General features: G+C 41.8%; 1 long non-coding RNA gene across 4 annotated transcripts; it reads right to left on the minus strand.

Annotated features, from left to right (window-relative positions):
* Nucleotides 1-300: 300 nt before the first annotated feature.
* LOC124022857 lies at nt 301-21,370 on the minus strand. Of its 4 annotated transcripts, XR_006836640.1 has the most exons (5): nt 21,243-21,370; nt 4,988-5,063; nt 872-1,747; nt 641-800; nt 580-601 (listed from the first exon to the last, which is right to left on the minus strand). It is a non-coding gene; the product is annotated as an uncharacterized LOC124022857 (long non-coding RNA). The 4 variants fall into 4 exon arrangements; XR_006836639.1 differs by lacking the exon at nt 580-601 and adding an exon at nt 301-336 and having other exon boundaries at nt 641-1,747; XR_006836638.1 differs by lacking the exon at nt 580-601 and adding an exon at nt 543-579 and having other exon boundaries at nt 641-1,747.
* Nucleotides 21,371-21,590: the final 220 nt, after the last annotated feature.

The following is a 21,590-nucleotide window of genomic DNA, read 5'->3' on the forward strand; positions in this document are numbered from 1 at the left end:
ACTCTAATCCTAACCTAATCCCAACATTTAACCCTAATCCTAACCTAACCTCAACCTTAACCCTAACCTAACCCCAACCTTAACCCTAATCCTAACCTAACCACAACCTTAACCCTAATCCTAACCTAACCTAATCCCAACATTTAACCCTAATCTAACCATTAATTTAACCCCAACCCTAATCCTAACCTAATTCCAACCTTAACCCTAATCCTAACCTAATTCCCCTTAACTCTAATCCTAACCTAACCCAACTTTAACCCTAATCCTAACCCCAACCTTAACCTAATCCTAACCTAACCACAACCTTAACCCTAATCCTAACCTAACCCCAACCTTAACCCTAATCCTAACCTAACCAAACCTTAACCCTAAACCTCCCCAACCCTAATCCTAACCCTAACACTTGCCCAGTCCTTAACCTTATTCCTGTTCCTAATCCTAACCTAACCCTAATCCTAACTTTAACCCTAATCCTAACCTAACCACAACCTTAACCCTGATCCTAACCTCCCCAACCCTAATCCTAACCCTAACACTTGCCCAGTCCTTAACTTTATTCCTGTTCCTAATCCTAACCTAATCCTAACCTAACCCCAACCTTAACCCTAATCCTAACCCTAACCTGCTTAACCCCAACCTTAACCCTAATCCTAACCTAACCACAACCTTAACCCTGATCCTAACCTAACCCCAACCCTAATCCTAACCCTAACACTTGCCCAGTCCTTAACTTTATTCCTGTTCCTAATCCTAACCTTAACCCTAATCCTAACCTAACCCCAACCTTAACCCTAATCCTAACCCTAACACTTGCCCAGTGCTTAACTTTAACGCCGTTCCTAATCCTAACCTTAACCCTAATCCTAACCTAACCTAACCCCAACCTTAACCCTATTCCTAACACTTGCCCAGTGCTTAACTTTAACCCCGTTCCTAATCCTAACCCCAGTAACTAGGAAACAACGTAGACGCTGACAGAGAGAATGTCAAAGAAATCCGAACCCTACAATCATGTAAACACTCTTACAAAACGGGATCACATTCTACGATGTATTTTACAGGATTGGTTTGTCTTTTCAAGAAGCCCTAACAGTTGAAATGTGTTGTTTTACAATGGTAAGGTTTTAAATCTAGTAGTTCTTCTATAGCTCTACCAACACGGACAATCTACTAACCTTTACAAATGAAAATCCCACTGTATCAAAATGAACAGCACACAATATCTGAGGTATAAATGTCCTTCCTTTTAGTTGACTTACTTCCCTCTCTCTTAGGAGCTGCTAAAATCATGATCAACAGCATATATTGCAATACCCAGGCCTCAAAGTTCTTTCTCTGTGTCTCTCTCTCTCTCTCTCTCCCTCTCTCTCTCTCTCTCTCTCTCTCTGTCTCTCTCTCTCTCTCTCTCTCTGTCTCTCACTCTCTCTGTCTCTCTCTCTCTCTGTCTGTCTCACTCACATACTGGTTTGTTGGTTGTGTGGTTTGTTGGTTGTGTGGTTGGTTGGTTGTTCAGTTGTGTCCCTGTCAGAAAGGATTGGATGTTGTTTGGTTGTGGGGAGGTTGGTTGGTTGGTAGGGTAGTAATTGGTTGTTGTATGGTTTTAGGGAGGTTGGTTGGTGGGTTAGTATGGGGCGAAGCGGCTGTAGCCTCCCCTGTATATACTAGCCTGCAGGGAGGACAACACCAGCCCCACGTCCTCAGCATGACTCCTCGTCTTGGCATCAGCCAACGGGGCAAACGGATTCTGAAACACACACGTAACCATAGAGATAATGTAAGAATTCTGAAACGCACACGTAACCATAGAGATAATGTAAGAATTCTGAAACGCACACGTAACCATAGAGATAATGTAAGAATTCTGAAACACACACGTAACCATAGAGATAATGTAAGAATTCTGAAACGCACACGTAACCATAGAGATAATGTAAGAATTCTGAAACACACATAACCATAGAGATAATGTAAGAAGTCTGAAACACACACGTAACCATAGAGATAATGTAAGAATTCTGAAACACACACGTAACGATAGCGATAAACTGTATGTAAATCATTCTGAAACACACGCGTAACCATAGAGATAATGTAAGCATTCTGAAACACACACGTAACCATAGAGATAATGTAAGAATTCTGAAACACACGTAACCATAGAGATAATGTAAGAAGTCTGAAACACACACGTAACCATAGAGATAATGTAAGAATTCGGAAACACACGTAACCATAGGGATAATGTAAGAAGTCTGAAACACACACGTAACCATAGAGATAATGTAAGAATTCTGAAACACACGTAACCATAGAGATAATGTAAGAAGTCTGAAACACACACGTAACCATAGAGATAATGTAAGAATTCTGAAACACACACGTAACCATAGAGATAATGTAAGAATTCTGAAACACACACGTAACCATAGCGATAAACTGTATGTAAATCATTCTGAAACACACGCGTAACCATAGAGATAATGTAAGAATTCTGAAACACACATGTAACCATAGAGATAAACCGTATGTAAAGCATCTGAAACACACACGTGACCATAAAGATATTCTTCTCGTGTATTTGTTTCTATGCCTACAACAGCCATAAAGATATGTACTGTATATGTACTGTATATGTAAAGATATGTACTGTATATGTACTGTATATGTAAAGATATGTACTGTATATGTAAAGATATGTACTGTATATGTAAAGATATGTACTGTATATGTACTGTATATGTACTGTATATGTAAAGATATGTACTGTATATGTAAAGATATGTACTGTATATGTAAAGATATGTACTGTATATGTACTGTATATGTAAAGATATATGTACTGTATATGTACTGTATATGTAAAGATATGTACTGTATATGTAAATATATGTACTTTATATGTACTGTATATGTAAAGATATGTACTGTATATGTAAAGATATGTACTGTATATGTAAAGATATGTAAAGATATGTACTGTATATGTACTGTATATGTAAAGATATGTACTGTATATGTACTGTATATGTAAAGATATGTACTGTATATGTAAATATATGTACAGTATATGTACTGTATATGTAAAGATATGTACTGTATATGTACTGTATATGTAAAGATATGTACTGTATATGTACTGTATATGTAAAGATACGTACTGTATATGTACTGTATATGTAAAGATATGTACTGTATATGTAAAGATATGTAAAGATATGTACTGTATATGTAAATATATGTACAGTATATGTACTGTATATGTAAAGATATGTACTGTATATGTACTGTATATGTAAAGATATGTACTGTATATGTACTGTATATGTAAAGATACGTACTGTATATGTAAATATATGTACTGTATATGTACTGTATATGTAAAGATATGTACTGTCTATGTACTGTATATGGACTGTATATGCACTGTATATGTAAATATATGTACTGTATATGTAAAGATATGTACTGTATATGTACTGTATATGTAAAGACATGTACTGTATATGTAAAGATATGTACTGTATATGTAAATATATGTACTGTATATGTAAATATATGTACAGTATATGTACTGTATATGTAAAGATATGTACTGTATATGTAAAGATATGTACTGTATATGTACTGTATATGCACTGTATATGTAAATATATGTACTGTATATGTAAATATATGTACTGTATATGTACTGTATATGTACTGTATATGTAAAGATATGTACTGTATATGTAAAGATATGTACTGTATATGTACTGTATATGCACTGTATATGCAAATATATGTACTGTATATGTAAATATATGTACTGTATATGTACTGTATATGTAAAGACATGTACTGTATATGTAAAGATATGTACTGTATATGTACTGTATATGTAAATATATGTACTGTATATGTAAATATATGTACAGTATATGTACTGTATATGTAAAGATATGTACTGTATATGTAAAGATATGTACTGTATATGTAATATACTGTATATGTAAATATATGTACTGTATATGTAAATATATGTACTGTATATGTACTGTATATGTACTGTATATGTAAAGATATGTACTGTATATGTAAATATATGTACTGTATATGTACTGTATATGCACTGTATATGTAAATATATGTACTGTATATGTAAATATATGTACTGTATATGTACTGCATATGTAAAGATATGTACTGTATATGTAAAGATATGTACTGTATATGTACTGTATATGTAAATATATGTAATATATATGTAAATATATGTACTGTATATGTAAAGATATGTACTGTATATGTAAAGATATGTACTGTATATGTACTGTATATGTACTGTATATGTACTGTATATGTAAAGATATGTACTGTATATGTAAAGATATGTACTGTATATGTAAAGCACTCTAAGTCTACTTGTGAGACTCATTGACTGCCTGCTGTGTAGAACACTACTTCCTGACCAACTAACTGCCATTTACCGTTTGTTAGGTTACTGTTACAAACCCAGTGGGATGACATGGCCCCCCCCCACATGCAGCGTGCACCCAGTCATGCCAGCAGACATGCCAGCAGACATGCCAGGCCTTCATGCCAGGCCATTATGCCAGGGGCTACTCAGAGGGGTGAGAAACAAAGGGTTAATATATGGAGACATCACATAACAACATCAGTAACAACAACAACAACAACAACACCGTGCTCTTTTTGTTGTGTATGACGGAATCGCATCACAATGCACCGTGCTTGTGTTAGCGGAGTAGATCTGTCTGTCTGTCTGTCTGTCTGTCTGTCTGTCTGTCTGTCTGTCTGTCTGTCTGTCTGTCTGTCTGTCTGTCTGTCTGTCTGTCTGTCTGTCTGTCTGTCTGTCTGTCTGTCTGTCTGTCTGTCTGTCTGTCTGTCTGTCTGTCTGTCTGTCTGTCTGTCTGTCTGTCTGTCTGTCTGTCTGAGTGAGAGAGAGATGGAGAGAGAGACAGAGGTGTGTGAGTGTGTATTTTACCATGGCACCAATGCTGTATGTGGCTGCTGGAGCAAGTGGGTGGTTGTAGGGGTCCGCAGCATATACTGGTCCGTAACTATGGAAACACGAGACAACAACAAACACCATCAGTACCCATCATCAAAACCAGACACACACACACACGCATAAACACACACACACAGTACATCCATGTCTTGTACGTGTTCTGTAACTCTTAGGATTCATTTGAATGGAGTCAAAGTTACATGTAACAGCCATCTCAGTGCAGAAACAGAAGACTCAGCATCTGTGACTGTATGACACACAGGTACATGTAACAGCCATCTCAGTGCAGAAACAGAAGACTCAGCATCTGTGACTGTATGCCACACAGGTACATGTAACAGCCATCTCAGTGCAGAAACAGAAGACTCAGCATCTGTGACTGTATGACACACAGGTACATGTAACAGCCATCTCAGTGCAGAAACAGAAGACTCAGCATCTGTGACTGTATGACACACAGGTACATGTAACAGCCATCTCAGTGCAGAAACAGAAGACTCAGCATCTGTGACTGTATGCCACACAGGTACATGTAACAGCCATCTCAGTGCAGAAACAGAAGACTCAGCATCTGTGACTGTATGACACACAGGTACATGTAACAGCCATCTCAGTGCAGAAACAGAAGACTCAGCATCTGTGACTGTATGCCACACAGGTACATGTAACTGTATGACAGAAGACTCAGCATCTGTGACTATGACACACAGGTACATGTAACAGCCATCTCAGTGCAGAAACAGAAGACTCAGCATCTGTGACTGTATGCCACACAGGTACATGTAACAGCCATCTCAGTGCAGAAACAGAAGACTCAGCATCTGTGACTGTATGACACACAGGTACATGTAACAGCCATCTCAGTGCAGAAACAGAAGACTCAGCATCTGTGACTGTATGCCACACAGGTACATGTAACGGCCATCTCAGTGCAGAAACAGAAGACTCAGCATCTGTGACTGTATGACACACAGGTACATGTAACGGCCGTCTCAGTGCAGAAACAGAAGACTCAGCATCTGTGACTGTATGACACACAGGTACATGTAACAGCCATCTCAGTGCAGAAACAGAAGACTCAGCATCTGTGACTGTATGACACACAGGTACATGTAACAGCCATCTCAGTGCAGAAACAGAAGACTCAGCATCTGTGACTGTATGCCACACAGGTACATGTAACAGCCGTCTCAGTGCAGAAACAGAAGACTCAGCATCTGTGACTGTATGCCACACAGGTACATGTAACAGCCATCTCAGTGCAGAAACAGAAGACTCAGCATCTGTGACTGTATGACACACAGGTACATGTAACAGCCATCTCAGTGCAGAAACAGAAGACTCAGCATCTGTGACTGTATGACACACAGGTACATGTAACGGCCATCTCAGTGCAGAAACAGAAGACTCAGCATCTGTGAATGTATGACACACAGGTACATGTAACAGCCATCTCAGTGCAGAAACAGAAGACTCAGCATCTGTGACTGTATGACACACAGGTACATGTAACAGCCATCTCAGTGCAGAAACAGAAGACTCAGCATCTGTGACTGTATGACACACAGGTACATGTAACAGCCATCTCAGTGCAGAAACAGAAGACTCAGCATCTGTGACTGTATGACACACAGGTACATGTAACGGCCGTCTCAGTGCAGAAACAGAAGACTCAGCATCTGTGAATGTATGCCAGATCTCAGTGCAGAAACAGAAGACTCAGCATCTGTGACTGTATGACACACAGGTACATGTAACAGCCATCTCAGTGCAGAAACAGAAGACTCAGCATCTGTGACTGTATGCCACACAGGTACATGTAACGGCCGTCTCAGTGCAGAAACAGAAGACTCAGCATCTGTGACTGTATGACACACAGGTACATGTAACAGCCATCTCAGTGCAGAAACAGAAGACTCAGCATCTGTGACTGTATGCCACACAGGTACATGTAACAGCCATCTCAGTGCAGAAACAGAAGACTCAGCATCTGTGACTGTATGACACACAGGTACATGTAACAGCCATCTCAGTGCAGAAACAGAAGACTCAGCATCTGTGAATGTATGCCACACAGGTACATGTAACAGCCATCTCAGTGCAGAAACAGAAGACTCAGCATCTGTGACTGTATGACACACAGGTACATGTAACAGCCATCTCAGTGCAGAAACAGAAGACTCAGCATCTGTGACTGTATGCCACACAGGTACATGTAACGGCCGTCTCAGTGCAGAAACAGAAGACTCAGCATCTGTGACTGTATGACACACAGGTACATGTAACGGCCGTCTCAGTGCAGAAACAGAAGACTCAGCATCTGTGAATGTATGCCACACAGGTACATGTAACGGCCATCTCAGTGCAGAAACAGAAGACTCAGCATCTGTGAATGTATGACACACAGGTACATGTAACAGCCATCTCAGTGCAGAAACAGAAGACTCAGCATCTGTGACTGTATGACACACAGGTACATGTAACGGCCATCTCAGTGCAGAAACAGAAGACTCAGCATCTGTGAATGTATGCCACACAGGTACATGTAACGGCCATCTCAGTGCAGAAACAGAAGACTCAGCATCTGTGACTGTATGACACACAGGTACATGTAACAGCCATCTCAGTGCAGAAACAGAAGACTCAGCATCTGTGAATGTATGCCACACAGGTACATGTAACAGCCATCTCAGTGCAGAAACAGAAGACTCAGCATCTGTGACTGTATGACACACAGGTACATGTAACAGCCATCTCAGTGCAGAAACAGAAGACTCAGCATCTGTGACTGTATGACACACAGGTACATGTAACGGCCATCTCAGTGCAGAAACAGAAGACTCAGCATCTGTGAATGTATGACACACAGGTACATGTAACAGCCATCTCCAAAAAGGTAATAACCTCCTATCCTACTACATCTTAATATGTTTAATAAGAAATTAAAACATAGAATAACGTTGGCTGTAAGTCATAGTGAATAACAGCAGGTTTTACCCTAACAAGAAAATAATTGGTTACATTTTCATATTGAGACAGACAGACAGAGAGACAGAGAGACAGAGAGACAGAGAGACAGAGAGACAGAGAGACAGACAGACAGACAGACAGACAGACAGACAGACAGACAGACAGACAGACAGACAGACAGACAGACAGACAGACAGATAGACAGACACAGAGAGAGAGACAGACAGACATGGTAAAACTAAAACCCTCAGAGAGAGGTTCCATATCCCAGAGTTCCGAGGGGCAGCGAGCAGAGGCGTTGGCGATAGCAGAGTTCTAATCTCCCCCTCTGAGCCTGACTGCCCGCGCATACTGATAACAGCCAATCAGCAGCCTGGCTTGCAAATATAAATAAGCTGATTTGCATACGGTCCCAGCGCTGTGCGATTAGGCTCAGTTAATTCCCATTAGTTTTGGACATTGTCTGTGTGTGTGTCTGTGTCTGTGTGTGTGTGTCTGTGTCTGTGTCTGTGTCTGTGTGTGTGTGTGTGTGTGTGTGTGTGTGTGTGTGTGTGTGTGTGTGTGTGTGTGTGTGTGTGTGTGTGTGTGTGTGTGTGTGTGTGTGTGTGTGTGTGTGTGTGTGTGTGTGTGTGTGTGTGTGTGTGTGTGTGTGTGTGTGTGGGTTAATCCCCAATACATTGGGACGTTGTTCTACACAGTCTCACCAACCTGCTCTACTATACTGACCTACAGTAAAGTCTCTACTATACTGACCTACAGTACAGTCTCTACTATACTGACCTACAGTACAGTCTCTACTATACTGACCTACAGTCTCTACTATACTGACCTACAGTCTCTACTATACTGACCTACAGTCTCTACTATACTGACCTACAGTCACTACTATACTGACCTACAGTCTCTACTATACTGACCTACAGTAAAGTCTCTACTATACTGACCTACAGTAAAGTCTCTACTATACTGACCTACAGTCTCTACTATACTGACCTACAGTAAAGTCTCTACTATATACTGACCTACAGTAAAGTCTCTACTATACTGACCTACAGTAAAGTCTCTACTATACTGACCTACAGTCACTACTATACTGACCTACAGTCACTACTATACTGACCTACAGTCTCTACTATACTGACCTACAGTAAAGTCTCTACTATACTGACCTACAGTAAAGTCTCTACTATACTGACCTACAGTCTCTACTATACTGACCTACAGTACAGTCTCTACTATACTGACCTACAGTACAGTCTCTACTATACTGACCTACAGTACAGTCTCTACTATACTGACCTACAGTCTCTACTATACTGACCTACAGTCTCTACTATACTGACCTACAGTCTCTACTATACTGACCTACAGTCACTACTATACTGACCTACAGTCTCTACTATACTGACCTACAGTAAAGTCTCTACTATACTGACCTACAGTAAAGTCTCTACTATACTGACCTACAGTCTCTACTATACTGACCTACAGTAAAGTCTCTACTATACTGACCTACAGTAAAGTCTCTACTATAATGACCTACAGTAAAGTCTCTACTATACTGACCTACAGTCACTACTATACTGACCTACAGTCACTACTATACTGACCTACAGTCTCTACTATACTGACCTACAGTAAAGTCTCTACTATACTGACCTACAGTCTCTACTATACTGACCTACAGTCTCTACTATACTGACCTACAGTACAGTCTCTACTATACTGACCTACAGTCTCTACCATACTGACCTACAGTCTCTACTATACTGACCTACAGTACAGTCTCTACTATACTGACCTACAGTACAGTCTCTACTATACTGACCTACAGTAAAGTCTCTACTATACTGACCTACAGTAAAGTCTCTACTATACCGACCTACAGTCACTACTATACTGACCTACAGTCACTACTATACTGACCTACAGTCTCTACTATACTGACCTACAGTAAAGTCTCTACTATACTGACCTACAGTAAAGTCTCTACTATACTGACCTACAGTCTCTACCACACTGACCTACAGTCTCTACTATACTGACCTACAGTACAGTCTCTACTATACTGACCTACAGTCTCTACCATACTGACCTACAGTCTCTACTATACTGACCTACAGTACAGTCTCTACTATACTGACCTACAGTCTCTACTATACTGACCTACAGTCTCTACTACTATACTGACCTACAGTCTCTACTATACTGACCTACAGTACAGTCTCTACTATACTGACCTACAGTCTCTACTATACTGACCTACAGTACAGTCTCTACTATACTGACCTACAGTCTCTACCATACTGACCTACAGTCTCTACCATACTGACCTACAGTCTCTACTATACTGACCTACAGTCTCTACTATACTGACCTACAGTCTCTACTATACTGACCTACAGTCTCTACTATACTGACCTGCAGTCTCTACTATACTGACCTACAGTCTCTACTATACTGACCTACAGTCTCTACTATACTGACCTACGGTCTCTACTATACTGACCTACAGTCTCTACTAGTGACTCTACTATACTGACCTACAGTCACTACTATACTGACCTACAGTACTCTCTACTATACTGATAGTCTCTACTCTCTACTACTGACCTACAGTCTCTACTATACTGACCAACAGTCTCTACCATACTGACCTACAGTCTCTACTATACTGACCTACAGTCTCTACTATACTGACCTACAGTCTCTACTATACTGATCTACAGTACAGTCTCTACTATACTGACCTACATTCTCTACTATACTGACCTACAGTACAGTCTCTACTATACTGACCTACAGTACAGTCTCTACTATACTGACCTCTATACTATACTGACCTACAGTCTCTACTATACTGACCTACAGTCTCTACTATACTGACCTACAGTACAGTCTCTACTATACTGACCTACAGTCTCTACTAGTCTCTACTATACTGACCTACAGTACAGTCTCTACTATACTGACCTACAGTCCTACTATACTGACCTACAGTCTCTACTATACTGACCTATAGTCTCTACTATACTGACCTACAGTACAGTCTCTACTATACTGACCTACAGTACAGTCTCTACTATACTGACCTACAGTCTCTACTATACTGACCTACAGTACAGTCTCTACTATACTGACCTATAGTCTCTACTATACTGACCTACAGTACAGTCTCTACTATACTGACCTACAGTCTGTACTATACTGACTACAGTACAGTCTCTACTATACTGACCTATAGTCTCTACTATACTGACCTACAGTCTCTACTATACTGACCTACAGTACAGTCTCTACTATACTGACCTATAGTCTCTACTATACTGACCTACAGTACAGTCTCTACTATACTGACCTACAGTACAGTCTCTACCATACTGACCTACAGTCTCTACCATACTGACCTACAGTCTCTACTATACTGACCTGCAGTCTCTACTATACTGACCTACAGTCTCTACTATACTGACCTACAGTCTCTACTATACTGACCTACAGTCTCTACTATACTGACCTACAGTATCTACTATACTGACCTACAGTCTCTACTATACTGACCTACAGTACAGTCTCTACTATACTGACCTACAGTCTCTACTATACTGACCTACAGTACAGTCTCTACTATACTGGCCTATAGTCTCTACTATACTGACCTACAGTCTCTACTATACTGACCTACAGTCTCTACCATACTGACCTACAGTCTCTACTATACCTGACAGTCTCTACTATACTGACCTACAGTACAGTCTCTACTATACTGACCTACAGTCTCTCTACTATACTGACCTACTATACTGACCTACAGTATACTGACTTACAGTCTCTACTATACTGACCTACAGACCTACAGTCTCTCTACTATACTGAACTACAGTCTCTATTATACTGACCTACAGTAAAGTCTCTACTATACCGACCTACAGTCACTACTATACTGACCTACAGTCACTACTATACTGACCTACAGTCTCTACTATACTGACCTACAGTAAAGTCTCTACTATACTGACCTACAGTAAAGTCTCTACTATACTGACCTACAGTCTCTACCACACTGACCTACAGTCTCTACTATACTGACCTACAGTACAGTCTCTACTATACTGACCTACAGTCTCTACCATACTGACCTACAGTCTCTACTATACTGACCTACAGTACAGTCTCTACTATACTGACCTACAGTCTCTACTATACTGACCTACAGTCTCTACTATACTGACCTATAGTCTCTACTATACTGACCTACAGTCTCTACTATACTGACCTACAGTACAGTCTCTACTATACTGACCTATAGTCTCTACTATACTGACCTACAGTACAGTCTCTACTATACTGACCTACAGTCTCTACCATACTGACCTACAGTCTCTACCATACTGACCTACAGTCTCTACTATACTGACCTGCAGTCTCTACTATACTGACCTACAGTCTCTACTATACTGACCTACAGTCTCTACTATACTGACCTGCAGTCTCTACTATACTGACCTACAGTCTCTACTATACTGACCTACAGTCTCTACTATACTGACCTACAGTCTCTACTATACTGACCTACAGTACAGTCTCTACTATACTGACCTACAGTCACTACTATACTGACCTACAGTACAGTCTCTACTATACTGGCCTATAGTCTCTACTACACTGACCTACAGTCTCTACTATACTGACCAACAGTCTCTACCATACTGACCTACAGTCTCTACTATACTGACCTACAGTCTCTACTATACTGACCTACAGTCTCTACTATACTGATCTACAGTACAGTCTCTACTATACTGACCTACATTCTCTACTATACTGACCTACAGTACAGTCTCTACTATACTGACCTACAGTACAGTCTCTACCATACTGACCTACAGTCTATACTATACTGACCTACAGTCTCTACTATACTGACCTACAGTCTCTACTATACTGACCTACAGTACAGTCTCTACTATACTGACCTACAGTACAGTCTCTACTATACTGACCTACAGTCTCTATTATACTGACCTACAGTACAGTCTCTACTATACTGACCTACAGTCTCTACTATACTGACCTACAGTCTCTACTATACTGACCTATAGTCTCTACTATACTGACCTACAGTACAGTCTCTACTATACTGACCTACAGTACAGTCTCTACTATACTGACCTACAGTCTCTACTATACTGACCTACAGTACAGTCTCTACTATACTGACCTATAGTCTCTACTATACTGACCTACAGTACAGTCTCTACTATACTGACCTACAGTCTGTACTATACTGACCTACAGTACAGTCTCTACTATACTGACCTATAGTCTCTACTATACTGACCTACAGTCTCTACTATACTGACCTACAGTACAGTCTCTACTATACTGACCTATAGTCTCTACTATACTGACCTACAGTACAGTCTCTACTATACTGACCTACAGTACAGTCTCTACCATACTGACCTACAGTCTCTACCATACTGACCTACAGTCTCTACTATACTGACCTGCAGTCTCTACTATACTGACCTACAGTCTCTACTATACTGACCTACAGTCTCTACTATACTGACCTACAGTCTCTACTATACTGACCTACAGTATCTACTATACTGACCTACAGTCTCTACTATACTGACCTACAGTACAGTCTCTACTATACTGACCTACAGTCTCTACTATACTGACCTACAGTACAGTCTCTACTATACTGGCCTATAGTCTCTACTATACTGACCTACAGTCTCTACTATACTGACCTACAGTCTCTACCATACTGACCTACAGTCTCTACTATACTGACCTACAGTACAGTCTCTACTATACTGACCTACAGTCTCTACTATACTGACCTACAGTACAGTCTCTACTATACTGACCTACAGTACAGTCTCTACCATACTGACCTGCAGTCTATACTATACTGACCTACAGTCTCTACTATACTGACTTACAGTCTCTACTATACTGACCTACAGTACAGTCTCTACTATACTGAACTACAGTCTCTATTATACTGACCTACAGTACAGTCTCTACTATACTGACCTACAGTACAGTCTCTACCATACTGACCTACAATACAGTCTCTACTATACTGACCTACAGTCTCTACTATACTGACCTACAGTCTCTACTATACTGACCTACAGTACAGTCTCTACTATACTGACCTATACTGACCTACAGTACAGTCTCTACTATACTGACCTACAGTCTCTACCATACTGACCTATAGTCTCTACTAACAGCCAATGGTATTTTAGCACTAATAATGGTTCCTAATAGATCATCAGTCATAGATGACACCAGTTGTTATAACTAATAAGAGACAGAGAGAGATAGACAGAGAGAGAAAGTGAGAGAGAGCGAGAGAGAGAATGGGAGAGAGAGAGGGAGAGAGAGAGAGAGAGAATGGGAGAGAGAGTAATAGAGCGAGAGAGAGAGAGAGAGAGAGAGAGAGAGAGAGAGAGAGAGAGAGAGAGAGAGAAGAATTGGAGAGAGAGAATTGGAGAGAGAGAGAGAGAATGGGAGAGAGAGAGAGGTAGAGAGCGATAGAGCGAGAGAGAGAGAGAGAATGGGAGAGAGAGGGGAGAGAGAGATAGAATATGAGAGAGAGATGGAGAGAGAGATAGAATGGGAGAGAGAAAGATAGAATGGGAGAGAGAGAGCGATAGAGCGAGAGAGAGCGAGAGAGAGAGAGAGAATGGGCGAGAGAGAGAGAGAGAGAGTGAGAGAGAGAGAGAGAGAGAGAGAGAATGGGAGAGAGAGAACTAGAGAGTGTGAGAGAGAGCGAGATAGAGTGAGAGTGAGAGGGATTGGGAGAGAGAGAGAGAGAGAGAGAGAGAGAGAGAGAGAGAGAGAGAGAGAGAGAGAGAGAGAGAGAGAGAGAGAGAGAGAGAGAGATTGGGAGAGAGAGAGAGAGAGAGAGAGAGAGAGAGAGAGAGAGAGGGGCGGGGTGATGTGATTTGATACTGAGTTGTATTCTATAACTCTTTGTATTTATGATTACCTGAAGAGGTGTTACAAGAAATTTCATCTGCTGCAAGGAGGACCAAATTATCTCTGCAAGAGAAGATAAGATTCACAATAGCACTGTGCTTTCTGAGGGGAGATCTGGGGAGGGGGAGGGAGGAGAGGGGAAGACGGGATGGGGAGAGGCATGGAGGGTAAGGAGGTGGATGGAAGATTCACAATACCCCTGTGCTTTCTGAGGGGAGATCTGGGGAGGGGGAGGTAAGACAGGAGGAAAGAGAAGACGGGATGGGGGAGGGAAGTGGGGAGGGAGACGTGGGGAAGGGAATTGATTCAGAGATAGAGGGTAGGACTATAAAGTGAAGAGGTATGGGGAGAAAGAGGATGATTTAGAGATAGAGGGGTAGAGGATGAAGTGAAGAGGTATGGGGAGAAAGGATGATTTAGAGATAGAGGGGTAGAGGATGAAGTGAAGAGGTATAGGGAGAAAGAGGCTGATTTAGAGATAGAGGGGTAGAGGATGAAGTGAAGAGTTATGGGGAGAAAGAGGATGATTTAGAGATAGAGGGGTAGAGGATGAAGTGAAGAGGTATGGGGAGAAAGAGGATGATTTAGGGATAGAGGGATAGAGGATGAAGTGAAGAGGTATGGGGAGAAAGAGGGATGATGTGGAAGAGAGGATGGGACAAAGGATTTAACATGAAAAGTATTGAATCTGAAGCTTAAGGCAGAGAATATAACAGAAAGAGGTATGCGCTACTGTTCCATGTTAAATATCTCCATCTATCACCACAGTACTGTCTACTGTTCCATGTTAAATATCTCCATCTATCACCACAGTACTGTCTACTGTTCCATGTTAAATATCTCCATCTATCACCACAGTACTGTCTACTGTTCCATGTTAAATATCTACATCTAACACCACAGTACTGTCTACTGTTCCATGTTAAATATCTACATCTATCACCACAGTACTGTCTACTGTTCCATGTTAAATATCTCCATCTATCACCACAGTACTGTCTACTGTTCCATGTTAAATATCTCCATCTATCACCACAGTACTGTCTACTGTTCCATGTTAAATATCTACATCTATCACCACAGTACTGTCTACTGTTCCATGTTAAATATCTCCATCTATCACCACAGTACTGTCTACTGTTCCATGTTAAATATCTACATCTATCACCACAGTACTGTCTACTGTTCCATGTTAAATATCTACATCTATCTATCACCCATCTATCACCACAGTACTGTCTACTGTTCCATGTTAAATATCTCCATACTGTCTACTGTTCCATGTTAAATATCTCCATCTATCACCACAGTACTGTCTACTGTTCCATGTTAAATATCTCCATCTATCACCACAGTACTGTCTACTGTTCCATGTTAAATATCTCCATCTATCACCACAGTACTGTCTACTGTTCCATGTTAAATATCTCCATCTATCACCACAGTACTGTCTACCGTTCCATGTTAAATATCTACATCTATCACCACAGTACTGTCTACTGTTCCATGTTAAATATCTCCATCTATCACCACAGTACTGTCTACTGTTCCATGTTAAATATCTCCATCTATCACCACAGTACTGTCTACTGTTCCATGTTAAATATCTCCATCTATCACCACAGTACTGTCTACTGTTCCATGTTAAATATCTACATCTATCACCACAGTACTGTCTACTGTTCCATGTTAAATATCTACATCTATCACCACAGTACTGTCTACTGTTCCATGTTAAATATCTCCATCTATCACCACAGTACTGTCTACTGTTCCATGTTAAATATCTACATCTATCACCACAGTACTGTCTACTGTTCCATGTTAAATATCTACATCTATCACCACAGTACTGTCTACTGTTCCATGTTAAATATCTCCATCTATCACCACAGTACTGTCTACTGTTCCATGTTAAATATCTCCATCTATCACCACAGTACTGTCTACTGTTCCATGTTAAATATCTCCATCTATCACCACAGTACTGTCTACTGTTCCATGTTAAATATCTACATCTATCACCACAGTACTGTCTACTGTTCCATGTTAAATATCTACATCTATCACCACAGTACTGTCTACTGTTCCATGTTAAATATCTCCATCTATCACCACAGTACTGTCTACCGTTCCATGTTAAATATCTACATCTATCACCACAGTACTGTCTACTGTTCCATGTTAAATATCTACATCTATCACCACAGTACTGTCTACTGTTCCATGTTAAATATCTCCATCTATCACCACAGTACTGTCTACTGTTCCATGTTAAATATCTCCATCTATCACCACAGTACTGTCTACTGTTCCATGTTAAATATCTACATCTATCACCACAGTACTGTCTACTGTTCCATGTTAAATATCTACATCTATCACCACAGTACTGTCTACTGTTCCATGTTAAATATCTACATCTATCACCACAGTACTGTCTACTGTTCCATGTTAAATATCTACATCTAACACCACAGTACTGTCTACTGTTCCATGTTAAATATCTACATCTATCACCACAGTACTGTCTACTGTTCCATGTTAAATATCTACATCTAACACCACAGTACTGTCTGCTGTTCCATGTTAAATATCTACATCTATCACCACATTACTGTCTACTGTTCCATGTTAAATATCTACATCTATCACCACAGTACTGTCTACTGTTCCATGTTAAATATCTACTATACATCTAACACCACAGTACTGTCTACTGTTCCATGTTAAATATCTACTATACATCTAACACCACAGTACTGTCTACTGTTCCATGTTAAATATCTACTATACATCTAACACCACAGTAATATCTACTGTTCCATGATAACACCACAGTACTGTCTACTGTTCCATGATAACACCACAGTAATATCTACTGTTCCATGATAACACCACAGTAATACCTACTGTTCCATGTTAAATATCTACATCTAACACCACAGTAATATCTACTGTTCCATGATAACACCACAGTACTATCTACTGTTCCATGATAACACCACAGTACTGTCTACTGTTCCATGATAACACCACAGTACTGTCTACTGTTCCATGATAACACCACAGTAATATCTACTGTTCCATGATAACACCACAGTACTGTTTACTGTTCCATGTTAAATATCTACATCTAACACCACAGTACTGTCTACTGTTCCATGTTAACACCACAGTACTGTCTACTGTTCCATGATAACACCACAGTACTGTCTACTGTTCCATTATAACACCACAGTACTGTTTACTGTTCCATTATAACACCACAGTACTATCTACTGTTCCATGATAACACCACAGTACTGTCTACTGTTCCATGATAACACCACAGTACTGTCTACTGTTCCATGATAACACCACAGTACTGTCTACTGTTCCATGTTAACACCACAGTACTGTCTACTGTTCCATGATAACACCACAGTATTGTCTACTGTTCCATGATAAATATACCTTCCCTTACAGGATGTGAAGTTAACAGACTGAATCTACTGAGCAACACTTTGGGGCTGACTTTCTACTGCAAACCCTGCATGTCATCCTTCAGCCCTGTCTGGTCCGTCCCCCTAATGTCACCCCTCCTGCCCCACTCCCTCACTTTGGTTCCACCGCTAAACCCTGCATGTCATCCTTCAGCCCTGTCTGGTCCGTCCCCCTAATGTCACCCCTCCTGCCCCACTCCCTCACTTTAGTTCCACCGCTAAATTCTGTCTTCAAGCTCATTTGATTTAATCAGACAATTAAACCTTCCAATCCAACCTTCCTGATTGGACCAAGGAATTATACTAATAAACTACGAGAGAGAGAGAGAGAGACTGAGAATGAGAGAGGGTGAGAGAGAGGTAGAACGCGAGGGAGAGAGAGAGAGGGTGAGAGAGAGGTAGAACTCGAGAGAGTGAGAGAGTGAGAGGTATAGAGCGAGAGAGACAGAGAGGGAGAGAGAGAGAGAGAGAGAGAGAGAGAGAGAGAGAGAGAGAGAGAGAGAGAGAGAGAGAGAGAGACAGAGAGGGAGGGAGAGAGAGAGAGAGAGAGAGAGAGGGAGAGAGAGAGGGTGAGAGAGAGCTAGAATGCGGGGGGGTAGGTAGGTAGGTAGGTAGGTAGGGTGGGTAGGTAGGTAGGTAGGTAGGTAGGTAGGTAGGTGGGTAGGTAGGTGGGTAGGTAGGTAGGTAGGTAGGTAGGTAGGTAGGTAGGTAGGGAGGTAGGTAGGTAGGTATGTAGGTAGGTAGGTATATAGGTAGGTAGGTAGGTAGGTAAGTAGGTAGGTAGGTAGGTAGGTAGGTAGGTAGGTAGGTTGGGAGGTAGGTAGGTAGGTAGGTTGGTAGGTGGGTAGGTAGGTAGGTTGGGAGGTAGGTAGGTAGGTAGGTAGGTAAGTAGGTAGGTAGGTAGGTAGGTAGGGAGCTAGGTAGGTAGGGGGGTAGGTAGGGAGGTAGGTAGGTAGGTGGGTAGGTAGGTAGGTAGGTGGGTAGGTAGGTAGGGAGCTAGGTAGGTAGGGGGGTAGGTAGGTGGGTAGGTAGGGAGCTAGGTAGGTAGGGGGGTAGGTTGGTAGGTAGGTAGGTAGGTAGGTAGGTAGGTGGGTAGGGGTAGGTCTTCTGCTCTTTTCTATGACCTGTAGAGAACACCACATATGGTCTATACTTGGCACGCAGGTTTCTCACTCACTAATTGTGATATGGGGTGCAATAAATGGGCAGGGTATACACACATTAAATACTGTAGTTTTTGCTGTTTTTTTTACTGTTTATGCGGACATTATTACTTACAGAGAGAGAGTAGAGAGAGAGAGAGAGAGAGAGAGAGAGAGAGAGAGAGAAAGAGAGAGAGAGAGAGAGAGAGAGAGAGAGAGAGAAGAGAGGAGAGAGAGAAGAGAGGGACAGAGAGAGAGAGAGAGAGAGAGAGAAAGAGGGACAGAGAGAGAGAGAGTAGAGAGAGAGAGAGAGAGAGAGAGAGAGAGAGAGAGAGAGGGACAGAGAGAGATAGAGGTAGAGCAAGAGAGAGAGAGAGAGAGAGTAGTGAGAGAGAGAGGGAGAGAGAGAGAGAGCGAGAGCATGAGAGGGGACAGAGAGAGAGAAAGAGGGACAGAGAGGGAGAGAGAGAGAGAGAGAGAGAGAGAGAGAGAGAGAGAGAGAGAGAGAGAGAGAGAGAGAGAGAGGGAGAGAGAGAGAGAGAGAGAGAGAGAGAGAGAGAGAGAGAGAGAAGAGTGAGAAGAAGGAGAGACAGAGAGAGCGAGAGCATGAGAGGGGACAGAGAGAGAGAGAGACAGAGAGAGACAGAGAGAGAGAGAGAGAGAGAGAGAGAGAGAGAGAGAGAGAGAGAGAGAGAGAGAGAGAGAGAGAGAGAGAGAGAGAGAGGGACAGAGAGAGATAGAGAGAGAGAGAGAGAAGACAGAGGAGAGAGAGAGAGAGAGAGAGAGGGAGAGAAAGGCAGAGAGAAAGAGGAGACAGAGAGAGAGAGAAAAGAGAGGGACAGAGAGAGAGAGAGAGAGAGAGAGAGAGAGAGAGAGAGAGAGAGAGAGAGAGAGAGAGAGAGAGAGAGGGAGAGAGAGAGAGAGAGAGAGAGAGAGAGAGAGGGAGAGAAAGGCAGAGAGAAAGAGGGACAGAGAGAGAGAGAAGGCAGAGAGAGAGACAGAGAGAGAGAGAGACAGAGACAGAGAGAGAGAGAGAGAGGTTGAGCGAGAGAGAGAGAAAGAGGGACAGAGAGAGAGAGAAAGAGGGACAGAGAGAGAGAGAGAGAGAGAGAGAGAGAGACACAGAGAGAGATAGAGGTAGAGCAAGAGAGAGAGAGAGTAGTGAGAGAGAAGGAGAGACAGAGAGAGAGCGAGAGCATGAGAGGGGGACAGAGAGAGAGAAAGAGGGACAGAGAGGGAGAGAAAGAGAGAGAGAGAGAGAGAGAGAGAGAGAGAGAGAGAGAGAGAGAGAGAGAGAGAGGGAGAGAGAGGGACAGAGAGAGAGAAAGAGGGACAGAGAGAGAGAGAGAGAAAGGCAGAGAGAGAGAGAGACAGAGAGAGAGAGAGAGAGAGAGGCATGAGAGGGGAGAGGGAGGGAGAGGACAGAGAGAGAGAGAGAGAGAGAGAGAGAGAGAGAGAGAGAGAGAGAGGGGGAGAGGTTGAGAGAGAGAGAGAGAGAGAGGGAGAGGTTGAGCGAGAGAGAGAGAGAGGTTGAGTGAGAGAGAGAGAGAGGTTGAGTGAGAGAGAGAGAGAGCTACAGAAAGAGAGACGGAGAGCGAGAGATAAAAAAGAAGAGGTCCATCTTACCTGTCACCGAATGCAGCAGCTGCTGTGGCGGCAGCAGGCTGAGTATACCTGTAGGCAGCATAGCCCCCCTGGAAACACACACACACACACACACACACACACACACACACACACACACACACACACACACACACACACACACACACACACACACACACACACACACACACACACACACACACACACACACACACACACACACACACACACACACACACACACACACACACACACACAGATGGTTAATCAATGTGATTGATTCCAGTCAGTAACATTGATATTCTGCCGGGTTCATGGATCTATACATATATTGACAGAATACACCATCACACAGTCTGATCCATAGCA

The sequence above is a fragment of the Oncorhynchus gorbuscha genome, unplaced genomic scaffold (assembly GCF_021184085.1).
Source record: "Oncorhynchus gorbuscha isolate QuinsamMale2020 ecotype Even-year unplaced genomic scaffold, OgorEven_v1.0 Un_scaffold_1457, whole genome shotgun sequence".
NCBI lineage: Eukaryota > Metazoa > Chordata > Actinopteri > Salmoniformes > Salmonidae > Oncorhynchus > Oncorhynchus gorbuscha.